This window comes from Amblyomma mixtum, chromosome 2, assembly GCF_055824585.1.
Source record: "Amblyomma mixtum isolate Tamu chromosome 2, ASM5582458v1, whole genome shotgun sequence".
Taxonomy (NCBI): Eukaryota; Metazoa; Arthropoda; class Arachnida; order Ixodida; family Ixodidae; genus Amblyomma; species Amblyomma mixtum.
In genome coordinates, this window is record NC_143013.1 from 236,949,450 (window position 1) to 236,961,091 (window position 11,642).

At 51.3% G+C, this 11,642-nt stretch overlaps 1 protein-coding gene across 1 annotated transcript in view; it reads left to right on the plus strand.

The window, feature by feature from the left end:
* LOC149363038 (techylectin-5A-like) overlaps positions 1–11,642 on the plus strand; it is a 180,420-nt gene that overhangs the window by 35,112 nt on the left and 133,666 nt on the right. The gene's annotated exons all lie outside the window — the stretch shown is intronic.

Sequence of the window (11,642 nt, forward strand, 5' to 3'; positions counted from 1 at the left end):
AACAATCACCAAGGTCGACAACCTCGCGACGACCATGGGAAGTGAGATGCTTGGAATGCCCCTCCGAGCCTCAGCGGATTGGTGTAGCAGGAATGTCAAAGGCCATTGTCAGCAAAACCCCAGCGAAATTCCTTGAACGGAGTGCAGCGGCGACGAAGGCAGGCGAGGCCCAGGAGCTATTGTCCGAGCAACCACCGTGAATGCGGAGGCGACCTGGCGGCGCCGTCACGCTGGCGGATAATTGAAGAATTCTGTGTCCCCGACTCGCGTTCTGGGCAATCGGCGGGGAGGCAAGTTCATTCCCCTGCTGAAAGACTTCAGGAGATTCCTTTCCCGCGGGGCTGGATGAGTCAGCAATCTCCCCCTCTCTTCGACCCAGCTGCGACAGAGTGGACAAGCTCGCACCTGCCCAGCCGTGGGCGGTAACAAGAAGGTCCCCTTCGGTCCATCCGATTGGACAGTGCTCGTCGACCATTATTCCCCAGCCAGGGATCTGGGGAAACCGAACGATATTTAACTCGGCCGTGAGTGTGGCCGAGAGAGAAGCCTGCTAGCTCCAGTCGACTACGGTTGACGAAGACGTTCCTCTTCCACTGAGAGCCATTCTCAGTCCCGCTCTATGTAAATAATCATGTAAAAATGTAAATACAGTTTTTCCTTCACTTCCCCTACTCCCCGTCTCCGGCCCACGTTTCCTTCCTCCTTCGGCATTGCGACGGTGCTCCTGGACCCGATGCCTGGTGGGACACGCTTCTAGCATCGACAATGCTGTTGTAACCGTACTTCGGACCACGTGGGCCCGATCAAGCCGCTACCGTGAACATTCATCGAGGCCTGCTGTTGTAACCGTAATTCGGACCACGTGGGCCCGATCAAGCCGCTATCGTGAACATTCATCGAGGCCTGCTGTTGTAGCCGTACTTCGGACCACGTGGCCCGATCAAACAGCTACCGTGAACAATCACCAAGGTCGACAACCCCGCGACGACCATGGGAAGTGGGATGTTTGGAATGCCCCTCCGAGCCTCAGCGGATTAGTGTAGCAAGAATGTCGAGGGCCATTGTCAGCAGAAACCCCAGCGACCACAGCGGAGATGACCACTATAGCGGCGACGAAGGCAGGCGAGGCCCAGGAGCTTTTGTCCGAGCAACCACCGTGAATGCGGAGGCGACTTGGCGGCGCCGGTCACGCTGGCGGATAATTGAAGAATTCTGTGTCCCCGACTCGCGTTCTGGGAAATCGGCGGGGAGGCAAGTTCATTCCCCTGCTGGAAGACTTCGGGAGGTTCCTTTCCCGCTGGGCGGGATGAGTCAGCAATCTCCCCCTCTCTTCGACCCAGCTGCGACAGAGTGGACAAGCTCGCACCTGCCCAGCCGTGGGCGGTAACAAGAAGGTCCCCTTCGGTCCATCCGATTGGACAGTGCTCGTCGACCATTTTTCCCCAGCCAGGGATCTGGGGAAACCGGACGATATTTAACTCGGCCGTGAGTGTGGCCGAGAGAAGCCTGCTAGCTCCAGTCGACTACGGTTGACGAAGACGTTGCCCTTCCACTGAGAGCCATTCTCAGTCCCGCTCTATGTAAATAATGTAAATATGTGAATACAGTTTTTCCTTCACTTCCCCTACTCCCCGTCTCCGGCCCACGTTTCCTTCCTCCTTCGGCATTGCGGCGGTGCTCCTGGACCCGATGCCTGGTGGGACGCGCTTCTAGCATCGACAAATATATCAGAGGAGAGAGAGAGAGAGAGAGAAAACTTTATTTACAAAGGAATTCGGGGCACGCCCCAGGGTCCCCGCACGACCCCACTGCACTCAAGTGTTTATGTTCCTGAGGTCCATAACACTGGCAGCACGGCCGGTGGCGATGGTCTGCACGGCCGGGTCCTCCGAGTGCAGCAGGGTCTCCCAGTCCTCCCAGGTCTTGAGGTTCTCTAGGTCCCGCGGGGGAGGGTCCGCCGGGCAGAGGGAAAGGATGTGGAGGGAAGAAGCGAAGGGTTTTGGGCATAGGGCGCAAGCAGGAGTGGGGAAGGAGGGATGATAGTGGGTTAGGGTAAGGGGCGAGGGGAGAGTATGTGTTTGTAATCTGCGCCAGAGTGTTGCGTGTCTGTTATCTAGGGAGGGGTGGGGCGGGGGGTAGAGCTGGCGAGAGGCTCTGTATGCCTGGGTCAGCTCACTGAATGAGTGCATGCGATCCTTCGTGAATCCCCGATCCGAGGCGACCTGAGCCCGGTTTAAAGAACCTCGGGCTAAAAGGTTGGCGGCCTCGTTTCCGGGATTCCCGGAGTGCGCAGGCACCCATATCAGCTCCACTTGGCGGGGCGGGGGTGCATCGGGCAAGTCCAGTATGCCAAAAGCAGGGACATGAACTCGGCCTCGAGCAAAATTTAGAATCGCAGTTTTAGAGTCAGTTAAAATATACCGGGCTTCCGTGCGGGTTATAGCAAGTGCAATGGCGGCTTCCTCTGCAGCCTCTGGGGACGTATCTGGAGGGAGAGGTAGTGTGAAGAGGGTGGATGAAGAGGAGTCCACCGCAGCTGCTGTCGCTTCATCACCCGTGCAGGCAGCGTCCACCCATACGGCGTCCGGCTGGGGGCCGTACGCTCGATGGAGTGCCTTCGCACGGGCTCTGCGGCGCTGCTCATGGTGGGACGGGTGCATATTCCTCGGGAGCGGCCTGATGAGAAGCTCTCGGTGAAGGGATCGTGGGATGGCGAGAAGGGTTGGGTCGTTGGCCGGTATTTTGATTCCCAGGGAGTCCAGGATATACCGACCTGTGGAAGTTTTTGTGAGCCTGATGTATTGGGCCTGTCGGTGGGCCTCCACCAGTTCCCCGATCGTGTTGTGGAGGCCCAGGCCTAGTAATCTGTCTGTGGGTGTGTTGAGGGGAAGATGAAGTGCTACCTTGAATGCCTTGCGAATCAAAGCATTTAAAGCGTTTATGTCATGTTTGGATAGTTGTAAGTATGGGGTAGTGTACAGTACACGGCTGAGGACAAAGGCATGAATGAGGCGACATAGGTCGCGCTCCTTCATGCCTCTATGATGTCCCGAAACCCTGTGGATGAGGTGCGATATCGCGCCTGCAACCTGCTTGAGTTTCTTGAGGGTAGTGGTGTTTTTGCCATCGTTCTGGATGTGCAAGCCCAATACACGGAGGGTGCCAACCTCAGGTACCGGGTAACCATTCAATTCAATGGCAATGGGGGAGCGGGGACAGCGGTGGTTCTTAGGCCGGATGAGGAGCAGTTCGGACTTCTCTGGGGAGCAAGACAGTCCGATGGTCCGTGCGTAATTTTGGGTGAGGGTGGCTGCTTCCTGTAAGGTGTTCTCTATGTCGCCGTCACTGCCGTGGGTGGTCCACAGGGTGATATCGTCGGCATAAAGAGTGTGCTTGAGGTGGGGAATAGTTGCCAATTTCTGGGCGAGGGGTATGAGGGTTATGTTAAAGAGAAAGGGGGAAAGGACGGACCCTTGAGGGGTGCCGATACTCTGAAGTGTGTAGGAGGTGGAAGACAGAGGCCCGAAGTGTATCTCAGCCGTGCGGTCAGTCAGGAATGCTTGAATGTAGGCATACGTGCGCACACCCACATTCAATGGGGATAGAGCAGTCATGATCGCCTGATACTCAATGCGATCAAAAGCTTTGGAGAGATTCAAAGCTAAGACTGCCTTGGTGTCAAAAAGCGGGTCAAAAAGGTCGTGTGTGAGTTGCAGCATGGCATCCTGTGCGGATAGATGTGGGCGGAATCCCACCATGCTATGCGGGTAGAGATTGTTGTCCGCCATGTGACTTGTGAGTCTCGCTAACACAACATGCTCGAGGAGCTTCCCGAGGCATGAGGTTAGCGAAATCGGGCGAAGGTTTTGAGTGGTGAGTGGTTTGTTGGGTTTTGGTATAAATATTACCTTCGCGTGGCGCCAGGACTGCGGGAGGTTACCCTCCCTCCAGCACTGGTTGAAGTATTTCGTAATGTGGGTGATCGATTGGTCATCCAGATTACGGAGCATGGAGTTTGTGATTTGGTCTGCACCAGGTGCGGAGTTGGCGCGGAAAGTCAGGAGGGCCGCTCTGACTTCCGTCTCCGTGATGTCGGTGTCGAGTGTTGGATTTGCTTGTCCTGTGTAGTGCGGTAGAGGTATGGGGCCGCCTGGAGATGTGTACATGGTTTGAAGTGTGTCTAGAAGGGTGTCGGGATCGTCAACGTGTTCATGTGTGAGGCGTGTCACGTGGTGCTGTGCTGCTGATTTGGTGCGTGTGGGGTCAATGAGGTGTCGGAGGAGTTGCCATGCACGTTTGCTGGACAGGTTTCCGGCGATGCCGTCACATATCTGTCCCCAGTTGGATCGACAGAGCTCCTCAGAGTGCTGTTGGATTTGTGTCTGCAGCGCGGCCAGCCGCTTTTTAAGCGTTCTGTTGTGTTTGTTGCCTTTCCAGCGTTCCAGGATGCTGTGATAAGCCTCCCAGAGGTGGGCTAGGCGTGTGTCAAGGGTCGGTGTTTCGGTTGTAGTTTCAATGTGTCGTGTGTTGTGGTGAACGTCATGCTTGAGTGATTGCACCCATGCATCGATGTCTGCGATGGGAGTGGGAGGCGGCCCTGCTCGGCTGTCACGACCTACAGCCCCGAAAGGCCGTGGTTCGACGGATGCGGATATTGTGAGGGGAAAGGGCCAACAGGGTCCTACCCTAATCACCTTTCTATAAAAATGTAATAGACGATTAATGTTTTCCACCACCACCGGCAAGGTTTGGCAATGGCAACGTTGTGCCAGAAACGCTGCCACCTGCCAGGGTGGCAGTGTGGGCGGGGACTTTAATGTAGACATAAGGTCAAACGGGACTTTCTTACAACTTATGCGGGATAACATCCCGTTCCTCTCGCTCGTAACGGCTCCCACAGCTGTGGCAACCTCGCGAAATACTTGTGCAAACTTCGTCTTTGAGAACCAGGCATTGGTGCAGAAAGTCGAGCATAAATCCATTTATTTCTCCGTCTACAAAGCTTCCTTCATGATAATCAAGAACTGTTAGTGGAGTGTTTCTTGAAGAAGGAATATGTGTGAAAAATAACAAGTCTGTAATTGTACATACTTGTCTTCCTCGAATTCCTTTCCTCAATCTATCGAAAAGCTTCAACAGCTGATGAGCTGTGCTCAAATCTCGTATTAGGAGTTAACGTAATCGTCAACTTTTTTTTTCAGCGTGTGAACTTCACTGAAGATAAATGTTGTAGTAGTTTTACCAAGCTTCCCTGTGTCACGCTAAGGTCTTGTTGAAGTTTTTTACTTCGACTGTTGGATATACTTTCATACCCAACAACCCGTGCTTCTTGGCTGAAAAACGTGGCATCTTACAATAAAGGCCAGGCTTACTCTGTGCACAATACTGCTAACACATGTCATCAGGTCATATAAAGGCAGTGCAATCTGGTTTTACCTGGTTACATACATACCTAGTTACTACATACGTAGTTATCTAGTTCCATACATTTGGTTTTTGCCTGGTTATATCTTCCCTGCTTATTAGCTACCTCCATTCTTTAGAGCATGCTCGATTTTCTCCAGGCTAAAATTCACTATGTCTGCTACCTTGCGCTTATTTATCAACTTCAATAGTTCTGCTAGTTCTATTCTTTCTATGGAGTGAGACGACCTCATGCTTTAAATTTTCCTAATCAGATCTTCAGTCTCCTGAGATAGATTGCCGGTATCCTGTCGAACCATCCTACCTCGTACTTCTGCGGCACACTCAGTAACGATAGCTGTGAGTTTATCGTTCATTGTTTCAAAATTACGTTCTTCTTCAGTAGAAGCAGAAAATCTGTTCTACAGCGAAAACCTGAATTCCTCTACTTTCCCTCTTAACGCTAACTCGTTAATAGCCTTCCGTTTCACTCGTTTTCTCCGTTCCCTCTTTCAATCTAAGGTAATACAAGACCTCACCATTCTGTGATCGCTAGAACGGACCTTTCCGAGGACCTCCACATCCTCTACGATGCCAGGGTGAGCGCACAGTATGAAGTCTATTTCATTTTTAGTCCCACCATTGGAGCTCTTCCACGTACACTTCCTGTTTGCTCATTTGCTCAGAAGATGTTCATGATCCGTAAATTATTTGTATCGGCGAACTTTGCTAATAACTCTCCCCTACTGTTCCTAGAACCTATCCCATAGTCGCCTACCGCCTGGTCTCCAGCATTCTTCTTGCCTACCTTCGCATTGAAGTTGCCCATCAGTACAGTGTACTGTGATTTTACTTTGGTCATTGTCTATTCCACATCTTCATAGAAGCATTCTAGCACCTGGTCATCATGGCTTGATGTAGGCGCGTAGGCCTGCACCACCTTCAGCTTGTACCTCTTATTAAGGCTAATTACTATAGCTGCCACCCTCACGTTAATACCAGAAAACTCCTCTATGCGGATATCTATATCCTGATTGATAATAAATCCCGCATCTAGTTCTCGTCTGTCTGCTAATCCACGATAACACAGATAACACAGACATAAGACATACTCAGTGCAATAACTGAAGTTAATTATGAAGAATCAAACTATATTTTAATAAAACTGGCAGACACAATTGTCGTATATACAGCGTGTCTAACTCTCCTACAGCGACAGCGTTAATAGCATTAAGCGTTTATCATCACGCTGCCACTTCATAGGCACGGCCTTTAAACTCAGAATACCATAATTTACTGAACGCAGTAGTTTAGTAAAAAAAATCCACGGTGTAATGAAGATCGAAAGTTTGATTTTGGGCTCTAAATACTGGCGCTTTCGTCTTTGAGAGCTGTCTATTCGCCCACTCAGGTGCCCACGCCTCGTGTACAGAACCCAGCCGACGCCGGTTTTTCCCGAGAGTTGTGTACACATGCGTGCGATGGCGCTTCCGTGTGTGTGCGTGCTGGGAGATTTCCTTCACAGAAAATTTCGTGCTGCCCACGTATCCTGTCAGAATCCGCTCAGCATTTTCTCCTGCCATTGCACATTTACGGATAGCGGCGCCCGTTCGCAGAGTTCAGATTACATCTCCAGGAATTTCTCCCCCACTCTAATATTACTAGGCCCGCAATCTCAAAAGCTTGTTCGGCCCTCGCATCGAACAGAACCCTGAGGTGGGCATCCAGGTGTGTGCACCAGCAGTGCGTCACGTGCTATGTCCCTCTAATGAAGGGTCTCGTTGGAGAGAGGTGAAGGCGACGAGGTCGCCAGCCTAGATGGCGCCCTAACTCTATTTCACAAAATAAAAGTTTTCACCACCACCACCCGATCGTTGCATTGCTACAACAAAGGGGCGGTAGAAGCCCTATGCTTCGCCTTTCCCCTCTTGGGCTTATTCCGCCTTTGTCAGACGCATGAACTGTCGTTTCAACTGAAAAACTCCGTAAGCCTTCAGCAGCGATCGCTTTGCGCATCGAGAACCGCGGACTTCTAGATTCATGTGCAATTTGAAACTAAGCCACATGAATGACCCCGAGGAGCCGCTTTTTCATTTGCAAAGGCAAGTTCCGCAAGAGGGCTGCCGAGCGTTTTAAGTATCTGCAGATTTCGAGCAGCAGAGAGGCAGCAACCGTCCTGTTACTTCCAGGGACCTCTGCTCCGGAGATGTCGAGCACGCCTTAGTATGGCTGCTTGTATCTTTTGACCCAGTGGTGTACAGGGTCAATCACACTTAGAGAAAACATGGCTCCGCGTGGCCACGTACCTGCGAAGTGCCATTGCATCTAACCCGTTCATGAATCAGTGCAGAGTGGCGCACGAGAAAAGGGACCTCGATGTGGTTCTTAGTGCTGTCATTACTCAGCTTGCGACTCGCGATGATCACGGTGGCGGCAGCAGTAGCGGCAATTTCAACAGGTCGCTTGAATCCACGGTGAACCCAGCAAAAAAAAATCAGGACTGGCTGGGAAGTAGACTGTGGAGTTCTTCCCACGCTCGGCTCGGTGCGAACGACCTTCCCTTTGGTTCCCCGCAAGAAGCGACCGACGATGGACAGACGACAGGGGAAGAAGAGATTAACAGCGTCTGAGAGGAGCCGGCTCGAATCGGAGAGAGCCAGCAGCAGTGGCGGCCCGCGGCGCCAACGCGCCTCACATGCGCGCCTCACCGCGCCTCACGCATGTTGCACCACAGTGCGAAAAAATTACGAGGAACTTTAGCGGCTGAAGTGGTGAAAGGCGAAAGCCTGAGTGCTGCGTTCTGCTACGCTATTGTTCACTTCCCATTCTGTTGGTGCATTAATTAACTGCCAATTAATGACGCTTAAGCTTCGCCTTTAGGAGTGGAACGCGACAGCGTGTTGTAGCGCTGCCAGGCGGTCCACGGAACGCCACCACCCGTTTGGCGCGATGCCTTGCCCTTTGAACGCAACGCTTTTTAAGGAAAGGTTCCTTGCTCGTCGGTAAATTGGTTTTTGAGGAAAGGAAATATATCTGTCTCGCATATCTCGGTGGACACCTAAACCTCGCCGTAACGGGAAGGGAGGAAGATGGGAGTGAACGAAGACACCGTATTCACTACACGCGCCTTTGTTCATTCCAAACCGTCGAGCTGGCATGGCGGTTAAAGAAAAAAAAAGCTGGCATGGCGGAGTGGTAGCGTCCTCGTCTCGCACTCCGGAGACCGGGGTTCGATTCCCGAGCTCGGCCAATTTCCTACTTGGTTTTATTTATTTATCTGGTCTGACTAGAAAGGTTAGTTAGGCTAATTGGTTAAGTAAGTCCCACTAACTTGGAGCATCAGTATACGATTCCTCTAATTGGTTGCATGGTTAGTAGCCAAAGTACAATTGGCCCCGTTTGAAATTCGCGCACTGTGACGTCACGACCATTTCGACCAATTGAAAAGCGTGACATTGCTGTCGACAACTTCTGCTTACAACGATGAGGCATTAAAGGCTTCCGCCTTAAAAGCTGCGTACTTGCGTTTCCTCCTCGCCAGTTCCCCCACGTGGACTCTGCAACGAGTGCCACCGCTTGCTGTGCTGTGCCGAACTGTCCCGTCGTGTTGAATTGGCCACCGCCTGGTGAAGGGGCAGAGCCTTGGGGTATTTAACCAGCGCCCTAAGTGAGAACGAATGCTCTGGGTCTTGTCGAAAAGGCTCATCCAGTCGCACGACGTTATGAACTCTTAAATTTTGACTATTTGTTCTTCTGCATTTCAGAAGGTAAATAAGTTTTTTAATAGTGCCATTAAACCCGCTTGTTTTTCGTTTCCCAAACTCCGAAGCTTCAGACTTTCCTCAGCCCAACGACTCAACACGCTACCAAACGGAGCCCGGGTTCGAGTTATCCTGTGCGCCACAACCACTGGTGGCAGCGGTGGGATGCTGCTACACGACTTATGATAGTGCCATCTGCCCCTTTGCACGGGTTTTCTACCGGCTTGGTCGCAATGGTGCTCCGCGCGTGCGCAGCCACGCGGAGCCGTGTTCCCTCTAAGTGTGCCTGACCTTGTTGTACACAACGTTTCGTTCTGCCCTACGGTAATAGACTAAATTCCAAAAAGGAATGCTGTGACCATTATGAAGGCATGGCCACTTTAACCCCGCTACAGCCGCTAAACCCCATACTGGTCAAATTTTAAGGCGAAAGCCTTTAATGTCTCATCGTTGTAAGCAGCAGTTGTGGACACAGAATGTCACGCTTTTCAGTTGGTCGAAACGGTCGTGACGTCACAGTGCGCCAATTTCAAACGGGGCCAATTGTACTTTGGCTAGTAACCATGCAACCAATTGAAGGGACCATATAGTGATGCTCCAAGTAAGTGGGACTGAGCTTAGTTAATTGCTTAATTACCCAATTAGCCTAATTCACTTGTCTAGTCAGGTCATATAAATAAATAAAACCTAGTAAGAAATTGGTCGAGCTCGCGGGAATCGAACCCCGGTCTTCGGAGTGCGAGACGAGCATGCTATCCACTCCGCCATGCCAGCTCGATGGTTTGGAATGAACAAAGGCACGTCTAGTGAATACGGTGTCTTCGCTCACTGCCATCCTCCTCCCTTCCCTTCCGGCGAGATGACAGAGATTTACTGCGCCATTTCCTTTCCTCAAAAACCGTTGAGTTGAAAAGGCAAGGCATCGCGCCGAACGGGTGGTGGCGTTCCGTGGACTCCCTGGCAGCGCTACACCACGCTGTCGCGTTCCACTCCTAAAGGCGAAGCTTAAGCTTAATTAGCAGTTAATTAGTATTCAGGCATTAATCAGTAATTAACCATTGATTAGTGATTTGTCATCACTTAGTAATTAGTACTCAATTACATGTGACGCCACCAGTGCCACAGAAGCACTGAAAGTGGTGCGGAAAACGCTTTCGCCTCTACGCACTTTAGACAGTCAAAGTGCCCCCTGAATTTTTGTTTCTGAAGTGTTACTAAAATGTTCATTTATTACTCGTGCTCTCATCGGGGGGCCGCTATGGCGGTGCTCCGTGGAGGCACAGAGACCGACCTTGAGCCGTTGCCTAGCAACCGCCGCAGCTGGCGGACGCCACGCGCTCGCCGCGCCATCTGGCATCACGTCACACCGCGCGCCTCGCCGCGGAGCCGGGACAGCCGTTTGGTATGACGTCACACCACTGGTATCGTCGTTGCGCTCACCTCCGCTCGTTCGCCAGCTGTGTCGCATGCTTGGTAACATGTCGGTGGATTGAAAAGGAGAGCTCGCGTGCGACGCAACCACAGTTGAGGCGGCAGTAGAGATGGCGACAAGTCTGCTAAACAAATGAAGGCCTGGAGTCGGCATCGGAACGAGATGAAGACGGAACGATTCGCCAGCGAAACAGAGGGACAGCGCGCCGAACGACTGGCTGCATCCCGTGAATATGCCGCAGCGAGACAGGCGCTTTTAACGTCCGATGTCTCGACCGCTAGCAGCAGCGACAGCAGCCGGAGGAGACACCTGAGTACTGCTTCAATGAAGATGGCCCGTGATGAACAATAGAATGCGACCAAGAGACATCAGATTAACAAAGGCTAACCAAGCTATGCCTTAGCTTTCGCTACATATATCCTGTCATTTTTTATGTATATTATTTGGTAGTGTTGATCAACGGAGAATATTGCTGAATATTTTATCGCATAGAGATAATTGATTAGAAAGCCAGAAGAAAAAACAACCAACTGCCGGCGGTGGGAACTGAGTCCACTGATGAACACTGTTGAACACTCTTATGTTTAGGTCACTTGTAACACATAAATACCCCTGAAAGAAGAAGATGTGACCGCCGTCGCCGTAGTTCAGTTGGTAGAGCACCGGACGCGTAATTCAGAGGTCGCGGGTTCGGTGCTTTTCGGTGCATTTTGGTCAAAATTTCTTCGTCCATAATTGCTCGGTATGCTTTCTTACTGGAATTTCAGTTCTTACTTCAAGGAGGACTACAGTAGCTGTACACCTTGGCCGCAATGCCTGCATTAGTGCTGAAATATAGACGGCCAAATCCTTTCTCATAATCTATAAAGGCTACATAGAAGAGTTGGTTACATTCTGCGCATTTGTCTATCAGCTGATTGATAACGCAAATAAGGTCTATTGTCGAGTACTCTTAACGAAAGCCTGGCTGATCATTTGGTTGTTTGAAGCCTAACATTGTCCTTACTCCAATAGCGATCACCTTCCTAAATACCGTATAGGCTACG